The sequence below is a fragment of the Pinus tabuliformis genome, chromosome 4_2, assembly GCF_031772625.1.
Source record: "Pinus tabuliformis cultivar Carrire ecotype Pingquan chromosome 4_2, CPIR1, whole genome shotgun sequence".
Lineage (NCBI taxonomy): Eukaryota > Viridiplantae > Streptophyta > Pinopsida > Pinales > Pinaceae > Pinus > Pinus tabuliformis.
In genome coordinates, this window is record NC_142304.1 from 1,045,924,184 (window position 1) to 1,045,935,056 (window position 10,873).

Consider the following 10,873-nt stretch of genomic DNA (forward strand, 5'->3'; position numbering starts at 1 on the left):
AAAAATGCCATTTTAAATGAGACATGCTTATTATATGCCTGGATCGAGCAGTTTTAACGCAGAATTCAAGCTCATTAAAAAATAAACATAAGCAATGAGCAAATGTTCCCCCAGAGTTTAAGCTCATTAAAAAATGAACCAATTTCTGGTAAATAACCATCGTGAATGCATTATCATTAGCCTTTGAAGCCTTGGTCATGTTCCCATCATCACCTCCACTCTGTATTGGCCGATCATTCACTTCCAATTGATTGTTTACCCTTTTTGAGGAATAGTTGCAAAGAGTGATCTTGTTAGCCATCCTTGTGGACACTACCGTGACTGGAAAATTCCAAACCTCACCTGGAATTAGCTGCTACCCAAATTTATCACTCGTTCCTCAAAAAATGAGTCTCCTTTAAGCTCTTTTCAATTGACTCGTAAAATATGAAACGATTGTTGAGTAATTTGCCTCTCCAACTCGTTAAAGTGACTGGAAGTGCTATCCCTCCTTTAGATTTTAATCTTTCTGGATTTGAGGGATTATTACACAAAAGGATCGAGCGCTTGTTTTGTTCGACTCGTTAAAATTACCGAAACTTCATCCCTTTTGAATTGTTTTATACTTTTTCGGACTCAAGGGATTATATGACGAAAAAGGATTATTGGAGTTTTCTTTACGTTTTTTTCAGACTCTCTAAAATTGAAAAGGACCGAGTTATCTTTATCGTTAAACTCGTTAAAACCGAATAGCGACAAACTTGTCCATACAGACAAGAACAAGTTTCACTATCGCTAGGCTCATTAAAACATAGTGATGGGTTTGCTCGAAGGGTAGATTATAGAACAAGCATATGTTGTCCTCCTCAAGCTTGAAAAAAATAAAGAGGTACTGGTCAGCAATGACTAGGGAAAAATTTGGGAAGAAAACTTGAAGAAACTTTATTGGTAGCAAGTCGCTCTTGAACATGACACTTTCACTTCGCATTTGAGTCGGGTTGGGTTGTTCCATTCACTAGTCATATCACCATTGGTCCATCATACCATCCATATTTTGGGTTAACACTACCAATCCATCATGTGAGTGTCACCGATATGTTCAAGAGAAGTCGCTCAGAGAATTCACCTATGTCTCATCCATTGCAATACATTTACTCTCCATTCTTTCATGACTGCCACCCTAAACCTTATGTCATCAGATTGTTTTCACCTCCATTAAAATCATTTGCTCCATTCTGTGTCATTGATGTGGGATTCACTAAGGCCCTCCTATAACGGATCGCTTCTTGTCGACATCAACTCATTATCCAGGAAGTCGATCTAGGAACAACCCTTTCAGTACTTTGAAGCTTGCATGCCTCAATGGCAAGTGTCTCACTTCCGACGACAGGTTTACGTCAATGGCTTTCGACCAAACGATTTTGCATGGTGTTCGATGCCAAGTCCCTTATTCACACCACGTGAATTGTACTTTAGTACCTTGAGGGTCATCATCATTATCGGTGATTCCTCTCGCGCTTGTTAACAACATACATCATTAGCTGGTAATCAAGCGATGTCTTTCCATGTTTGACTCCAGAACATCTCTCACATGGATCGACTTGTACTTTGAGTGAAGATTGAATGAGATTGAAGACCCTGGATCTAGTTTTATCCATCCGGGCTGCGATATATATTCAGGAAAATAAAGACATCAAATGTACATCATTACTGCACAGATAATCATCCAATCCAAGGGATGATGACTCTACCAGAATCATCAGTCTGCACTCAGACGATTGTTTGTCTTATGTACATGAAAATGAATTTATAAAGCTGAGCATGGGAATGCCCGCCTTAGCTAGATCATGAAAGCATTATGAAGATAATTTATTTTATTTTATCTTATTACAGGTCGCCTTCCAGCTTGAAAAAACTTCGGATCCTCATGATAAAGCATTTCACTCGACATCAAAATATTAACGACCTCATGCTTTAGGGGGCAACTGTTATAGATATTTTTGGGCACTACAACCCCAATCATAAATGTCCATAAACCAAGGGCTCCTAAGTCCCTAAAAGTGTTGTTCCATCCCCTAAAAGAACAAGGTCAACTGATTATAGCATCTCCCAGAAGTTTGCCATGAAAAACTACTTAGAACTGGTCAAAACTGGACCATCTCACCTGCTCCATGGTCAAAGTGCGTTGCATCCCACCTAAATGCACACGGGAGGTGTGATGCATACTAAAAAGCCCTTCTATGGGGTGTGATGGGTAAGAGTGGACAAATGGCAGGGTCAATCTGCAAGGTGGAGGATCATCGAATCTTTGAGAAATTTCTCCTATGACACTTGTCTCTCTGCATTCGCCCAGGGATGAGTAAGAGATCATCAATATCCAAGTGGAATCAAGAACTATCAGAGAGAGGACACTAATCAAATCTCAAAAGCTGAATCACCCCCCTTGCAAACATCTATATATGGATCCCTCATCCCAGAGATCCAAAGGCTGGAATTTTGTATCTTGTAAGGAAGTGCTGCTGGTTTCTTGGTGTAACATCATAGTGTTGGGTGATCTAAGCTTTTCATGAGGTGAAGAAGGGCTTTCTTGCTGAGAGGATGCCATTGGGTTAGAACAATTGGTTGTAATCCTCTTTGCTATTCTTGATTATTAATAAAGCTATTCAAGTTTTCCTCCACATTCTTGTATGATTGATGATATATGCATTTGTGTGGTCAATATATATCTGGTCCTATATTGTTTATGATAGTAGATCTATGTTCTTGGATAGTTTTATGTTGCTTTGATTCTACAGGTGCTCTTTGAAGCTGGGTAGACGAGGAAGCGAGTGGCAAAGATCTATCAGAAGGGAGAGGAATCAAGCAAGGAGCCAAGTGCAAGACAGAGGTTGGTCTCCTTCGTTCCCCTCTCATCTACTTCTCATAAAGGAAAACGAAAGTGGTTTTAGTTTGTTTATTTCTAAGGTAGCTACCAGCCTTAGTGGGACTAGCAGCTCTGCATAGACTCTAGATTTCCTGATAACAGGTACATTTATTCAAGTAAATACTTGTTTTACCTTCCACAATTCTTATTCACACTAATGCATATTTCTCTTTAAAAGATCCAACCCAATAGTTCTATAAATCCATGTTTCTCTTTTAAATATATAGCACCATAGTTATATCTTCATACATGTAATAAACTATTGTTTCTATGTTTTTTCACATGTGTTCTTTTCACATTGTTATTATTCAAGAACCCAAAATATTTTCTCTAACATTTATGTACAAAGTTACTATACATTTGTTTCCATGAAAGTATCATACCAAAGTCCTAATGCATTTGTTTTCAACAAGGTATCATAATCAACCTTTATTTTGTGCATAAGAACTAGGATAATAATAACGGTAACCATTTATGCATTAAACCATGCAAATAAACCAAACTACCCAATATGTAATAACCAAATCCTTTACTTTTTGCTTGCCAAAACATGTAACTTTTGCAAACTCTTGCAAAGGAATTAACACAATTAACTTATCTTTCATGCACTAGAAAGACATACTCTTTCCAAAGAAGATTCCTATGACTTATATTATCTCTTTGCATTTCATCTACCCACAAGTTATTATATTTCTCATAGCTAAGTATTATTCTTCAAAAGAACTTTATTACCTGTGAGAATATTTCACCAATTACCCTCTTTTATTTATATTCACTCCTAAGAAAATAACTTGGATAAGGAAAGAGTATGTTTCCTATATTTTCTTAGATAAAAGGTATTTGCATTATTATATAAAAACAAGAAAGGTTTGTCACACACACGATAGTTATTAATAACTACACACATTAATATATTTTCTTTACCAAGAAAACATATAAAATAATCAATCTTTAACTGCATGCATTAATATATTTTCTTTACCAAGAAAACATATAAAATAATCAATCTTTAACTACATGCATTAAAATATCTTCTTTTCCAAGAAAACATATAAAATAATCAATATTTATCTGCATGCATTAAAATATTTTCTTTACCAAGAAAACATATAAATTAATCAATCTTTAACTGCATGCATTTAAATATTTTCTTTACCAAGAAAACATATAAAATAATCAAACATATTTTCTTTACCAAGAAAACATATAAAATAATCAATCTTTAACTACATGCAGTAACATATTTTCTTTACCAAGAAAACATATAAAATAATCAATCTTTAACTGCATGCATTAACAAATTTTATTTGCCAAGAAAACATATAAAATAATTAATCTTTACATGCAAAACGCAACAACATGATATTTTCCAACAATCCAAAAAACAACTTATTCTTCTCTATAAATAATGGAGTTACTTATCTATTGGTCTAATATATTTGGATAATCTCTTGAAGACTAGAGAAAAACATTGTGCCTTTCAATAGTCTTAGGTTTCTTTGGCTCCGGCGGAGGAAGCTTGGGAATCGTAATAGTCATCACCCCATCCTGACAGGCAGAAAAAATGGCCTCTACATTGCAGTCAGCAGGCAAAGTGAAGTTTCTCATGAATTTCCCACCATACACTCCATGCGAATGTACTTCAGCTCCGCTTCTTCCTCCTTTTCGTTCCTCTTTCGATTTCCACTGATGTTCATAACATTCTCATCTTCAACTTGAACCTTGATGTCATTGGATTTGAGGCAGGGCATGTCTTTATAAAAAATAACGTACTAGTTTGCGTATTCTTTAACATCCAGAGGAGTGGAAGCCATGGCCTTCGGGTCATGCACATAAGAGCGGGTCGGAGCGTTGAGGAGCTTTTCTAGCTTGTCTGGCATGCCAAGCAGCTACTACACAGTGCTCAACAAAGGATCCATTGCCATTCTTCAAATATCTAGCTCGAATTTGACGAACAATATCAGTTGAACAGATGCTTCCCAAGAATTATTACAAATTTCCCTTCAAAAATCCATGAGGAGGGCAGAGACTTGGAGAAAATACATAGAGGTTTTTTTCCCCTATTCTGGAAGCATCGAGGGCTCTAGATGTGCTTCTAGAACTGAAAATGGTAGTTACAAGTCGTTCCATAACTACTTCTTGATTCCAAACATCAACGAGTTAAAGAATTATTTAATTACATGAGTTTCAGTAGGTATATTACATACTCCCCACCTTAAAGAGAACACCATCCCCGGTGTTCATCTATTATTGGGACTTAATTTCTTCTCATTATAAAGGATCCAAACAAGTGAAAACGAGATCCTTTCCCTTCAAAATGAAGGATTCTGTTTCCAAGGAATACCCATAATAAAAAAAAAAAATTATTATCTATATTCATAAGAATTTATAACAAGAAAACTAAGCAATTTCTACTTTCCATTTCTTAGCCACTATTCAATTATATAGAAACAAAACAAAATTTCTATGCTAACTTACCCTTTTTTACCAATTACTTTTACAAGTTATGGTAACTTTTATGCAAGCACTTCACAGTAGTGATTGGACAACCCATCAACACTCCATGGTAAGTAACCTGTAATGTATGACTAACAAATTCAATCACATTAGTTACAACATTTTTAATGAAATACTTTTAACTATCAATCAATTATGCAATGTCAAGTGATATTTAAATCGAAGTACTTTTACAAGTACTTAGAGAGCTCTAACACTCTAATCATCAAAATGATAAATCAATGCACCGCATGCACATTGTCTTAGTTCCCACTAAACATATCCACACAGTACTTCTAAAATTACCCAAAGAGTACCTAGCTCTCTAATCATCAAAATAGTCAATAACTTCACCAAGTGAAAATTGTCTTACCCCTATTATGGCATTCACGGGATTGGTAATAAAATAAAGGAACTAAAATTCCTATAATTCCTTACTAAACACTAATATCCTTTCGCGTTAAATGTGCGTAACATATTTTACACAACTATATGTAAAATTCAATTTTAATACAACACATAAGTAATTGATTAATGTTTTCTCCTATGAGAACCATAATGGAAGAAGAAGGATCTTCTCAACCCATGGGAACTAGTTTCCACAACCAGATGAAGTCATTTTTGCATCCAGACAATTTCTTTGACAGAGACCTTACAAGGTCTAACATGGAATTCCATTGGCTAACCAGCTCAAGAATTCCAATGATCACATAGGGTCCAATATAAGATTCCTCTTGGCAGTGTCTTACCTCTTCCTATGATAGCGTCCCATATATGAGGAATTTTTGGCCTCCTCCAACGGTCTCCAAATCAATAAAGTTGCCTCAGGCTTTTTACCCTCTTCAACATCTTGGAAAACTCTTTTCCCTTACTAAGATCATTTATCTCAAGGGAGAGGAAATCTAGGTAGTCAAGTACCATCAACCCCTCTGGGAAGGTAATAGCCATCAACCCAAGGCATTCTAGCCTTTCACATCTATCCACGACTGTTTGACATGTTAAATTTCTCTTTTATCACTCTTACCCACAGTAATTTACATAGTAAAACATATGCACATTACGATTAACAAAAGAAACATCCATGTACACCATGCATTTACACTTAACATGGGTCCACAATATCTAGATTGATAAGAAACATACATGTCGTATTCATTTTGATTTTCCAAGTAACACAATCATGCATATCATATAACATTATAATTTCTCATTTATGATTGCAATTCTCATTGCAACATTTTATGTGACGAGTTTTCTTGTTGCCATTAAGCTACGACGACCTAATCCCATCAGCAACGTTAGTTATAAATATGCATCATTTAACAAGTATTGACTTTCCAATTCATTTTAGTTTTCATGCATACAATATTGTCATGCATAAAAGTATATGCAAATATTCATTATTGTGTAAATTTCAACAATAGTTGACTTAACAATCTAAACATTTCCAATTTCCCATAGTGTATTGTCATCAATAGACTGATACATGAAATAACCACCATAATCACTTGTTTACAAATTGTAATAATCTTAAATCAAATTCAATTAATGCATATAAGTTCTATTAGTCAGTCATACAACACTAACCAATCACAACTACCAACCATCTTAATGCATCCATGAAAAGACTTAATCAAAAATTAGTTATTATAGTCAAGTCCCATTACTCGACTCATTGTTTATTTTCGAAGTCTAAAGGGGTTCTTACAATGTCTTTCAAAACACTATATCGTCATATTCAAGGACATTCCATGCATTTTACATTCATGCATTGACTGATTAAAGTTAGTTCATTTTAACTTCAATCATGTTCATTAAATGTATCATTAGTATTGCCACATTTGCAAAGCAAGATTTGGTAGTTGGTTATCACTTTCCTTAATGAGTGTTCAATATTGTTCATAGGTGTAATGAGTGTTCAATATTGTTCTTAAGTGTGACAAAAGTTTTATTGTCTTTTTTCCTCATCAAGAATCCAATGTCATGAACATAGTTTTGCAGCAAACTTTATTACTTACTACTCAAAGCGGTTATAAACATGAATCACACATATCATGTCAAAAGTAGTGTACTACATAAATCAATATGTAGATTGTTAAACTCATACCTGAGTTAATTTCCACTAGTGGAATTCCTCAATTTCTTCTCCGCTTACCAATTCCCAAAGGTGCCAATGCTGCAACCTTTAGCTCTAATACCACTTGTAACATACCCCAGTAACCTCACATGTAAAAGTATAAAGTTTGAATTTTTTATACAAATTACTGACAAGTAATTATCCAAATCACAACTCCACATTCCTCATTAACCATTAGATATAATGTTCATTAGTAAATTGCAATAAAGGACAATAAGTTGCATAACCATTGACAACTACTGTTGTAGTATATTAACATAAACTATCTCATGAACTTTGCATCCATTTTTTGATTTCCTTAACCATATTAATTAATCACATACTTGACATTATGATTATCACATCAAATAATGAATCATCATCATCAAGGATTCAATATTATCAAATTGACACAATAAGCAATCACATCATTGAACACGTTGAACACCGATATACCCTGGAAACCTCGTAGAGTGAAAACCAACAAACATTTAATCTTATTATTAAATGCTCATGAGGTTTTTCACCCCTCATTAAATGGATTATAAGGGATTCCATCCCTTATCCCTTGTTATAAAATATTACAATGAAATATCATTAAAATGTCACATAACTAGCTAAAAGCTATTACATTTTCCATGAAACCCTTTACCTACATATCACCACTCTCTACATCCTTGTGGCATGATTGTTCTATCAACGTACAATTCCGAAACTTGTACTCATGAGCATTGGTTGTTAGTTCTTTACCTACCACAATGTTAAACATCATTTTTCTTTGACACAAACTGCCATCATTTCATGTTATTGCTGTTGTCAACAAGCTTTGGCAATAGGATTAGATACAATATTAATCAATCAATAATCAGTCTCTAAAAGTGATCTTTTAACATATACTCATGTGCATGAGTTGTAAATATATATCACAACAAGCTTCTTCTAACAATGTTGTGCACCAATAATTATCAAGCATGTCATAATAAATAACTAGTACATTTATTCAAGTAAATACTTGTTTTACCTTCCACAATTCTTATTCACACTAATGCATATTTCTCTTTAAAAGATCTAACCCAATAGTTCTACAAATCCATGTTTCTCTTTAAAATATATAACACCATAGTTATATCTTCATACATGTAATAAACTATTGTTTCTATGCTTTTGCACATGTGTTCTTTTCACATAGTTATTTTTCAAGAACCCAACATAGTTTCTCTAACATTTATGTACAAAGTTATTATGCATTTGTTTCCATGAAAGTATCATAACAAAGTCCTCATGCATTTGTTTTCAACAAAGTATCATAATCAACCTTTCTTTTGCGCATAAGAACTAGGATAATAATAACCGTAACTATTTATGCATTAAACCATGCAAATAAACCAAACTACCCAATATGCAATAACCAAATCCTTTACTTTTTAACTCACCAAAACATGTAACTTTTGCAAACTCTTGTAAAGGAATTAATGCAATTAACTTATCTTTCACACACGAGAAATACATACTCTTTCCAAAGAAGATTCCTATGACTTATATTATCTCTTTGCATTTCATCTACGCAAAGGTTATTATATATCTCATAGCTAAGTATTCTTCTTCAAAAGAACTTTCTTACCCATGATAATATTTCACAAATTACCGTTTTTAATTTATATTCACTCCCAAGAAAATAACTTGGATAAATATTCACTTCCAAGAAAATAACTTGGATAAAAAAAGAGTATACTTCATATCTTTTCTTGGATAAAAGCTATTTGTATTGTTATATAAAAACAAGAAGATTAGTCACACATAAGGTAGTTATTAATAACTACATGCATTAATGTATTTCCTTTACCAAGAAAACATATAAAATAATCAATCTTATACTGCATGCATTAATATATTCTCTTTACCAAGAAAACATATAAACTAATCAACCTTTAACTACATGTATTAAAATATTTTCATTACCAAGAAAACATATAAAATAATCAAACTTTAACTACATGCATTAAAATATTTTCTTTCCCAAGAAAACGTATAAAATAATCAATCTGCAAAACACAAAAACATGATATTTTCCAACAATCCAAAAAACAACTTATTCTTCTCTATAAAGAACGTAGTCACTTATCTGTTGGTGTAATATATTTGGATAATCTATTGAAGAGAAAAACACTGTGCCTTTCAATAGTCTTAGTTTTCTTCAACTCTAGCAGAGGAAGCTTGGGAACTATAACAGTGGGCACCCCATCTTGATAGGCAGCAGAAATGGCCTCTACATTGCAATCAGCAGGCAAAGTGAATTTTCTCGTGAATTTTGAACCCTACGCTCCATGCGAATGTATTTCAACTCCGCTTCTTCCTCCTTTTCATTCTTCTTTCGCTTGCAACTGATGTTCATAACATTCTCATCTTCAAATCGAACCTTGATGTCATTGGATTTTAGGCACGACATGTCTATTATAAAAAATAACGTATGAGTTTGGGTATTCTTTAACATCCAGAGGAGTGGAAGCCATGGCCTTCGAGTTGCGCACATAAGAGCGGTTCGGAGCATTGAGGAGCTTTTCTAGCTTGTCTGACATGCCAAGCAGTTGTTTCATAGTGCTCAACAAAGGATCCATTGCCATTCTTCAAATATCTAGCTCGAATTTGACGAATAATATCGGTTGAACATACACTTCCCAAGAATGATTACAAATTGCCCTTGGGAACTCCATGAGGAGGGTAGAGACTCAGAGAAAATACATAGAGGCTTTTATTTTCCTATTCTAGAAGCGTCGAGGGCTCTACATGTGCTTCTCGAACCGGAAATGGTAGTTACAAGTCGTTCCATAACTACTTCTTGATTCCAAAGGTAAACCAGTTAAATAATTATTTAATTACATGAGTTTCAGTAGGTATATTACATGATCAAGAATAAAGATGGAGGAATTGCACTAAAACGATGTGTGATTTAGGACGCGGTCAAGAATAAATGAGTAGGAAATATGCCAAAATGACCTCTAATTTCGAAGGTAGCAAATGATGATAGGTATTTAAATTCAACATAGGCCTCGTGATTTGTAATGCTCAAGGAAACAGTATTGTAGTATAATTTCACTATAGCATGGTCATTTCCTTTTCCTCATATTTTTCTACCTTTCAATAGTTGTCAAGGAATCATTAATTAAGTTTTGAAGAAATCATTAATTAGTGCTATATGTTATTGCCTTACCTTGTAACAACTAGTGAAATTGCTAGTAATAATTTGGCCCATTGGATTCACCTAAACAAAACCTAATTTCTGAGCGAACTGTGGCGTAAATATGAAAAAAAGTTTTATTTATTTACCATAACTCTAGTTTATCTATATTTTTATTAATTTA

At 33.9% G+C, this 10,873-nt stretch overlaps 1 pseudogene; it reads right to left on the bottom strand.

Annotated features, from left to right (window-relative positions):
• Window positions 1-4,360: 4,360 nt before the first annotated feature.
• Window positions 4,361-4,836, bottom strand: LOC149173198 (17.1 kDa class II heat shock protein-like; annotated as a pseudogene).
• Window positions 4,837-10,873: the final 6,037 nt, after the last annotated feature.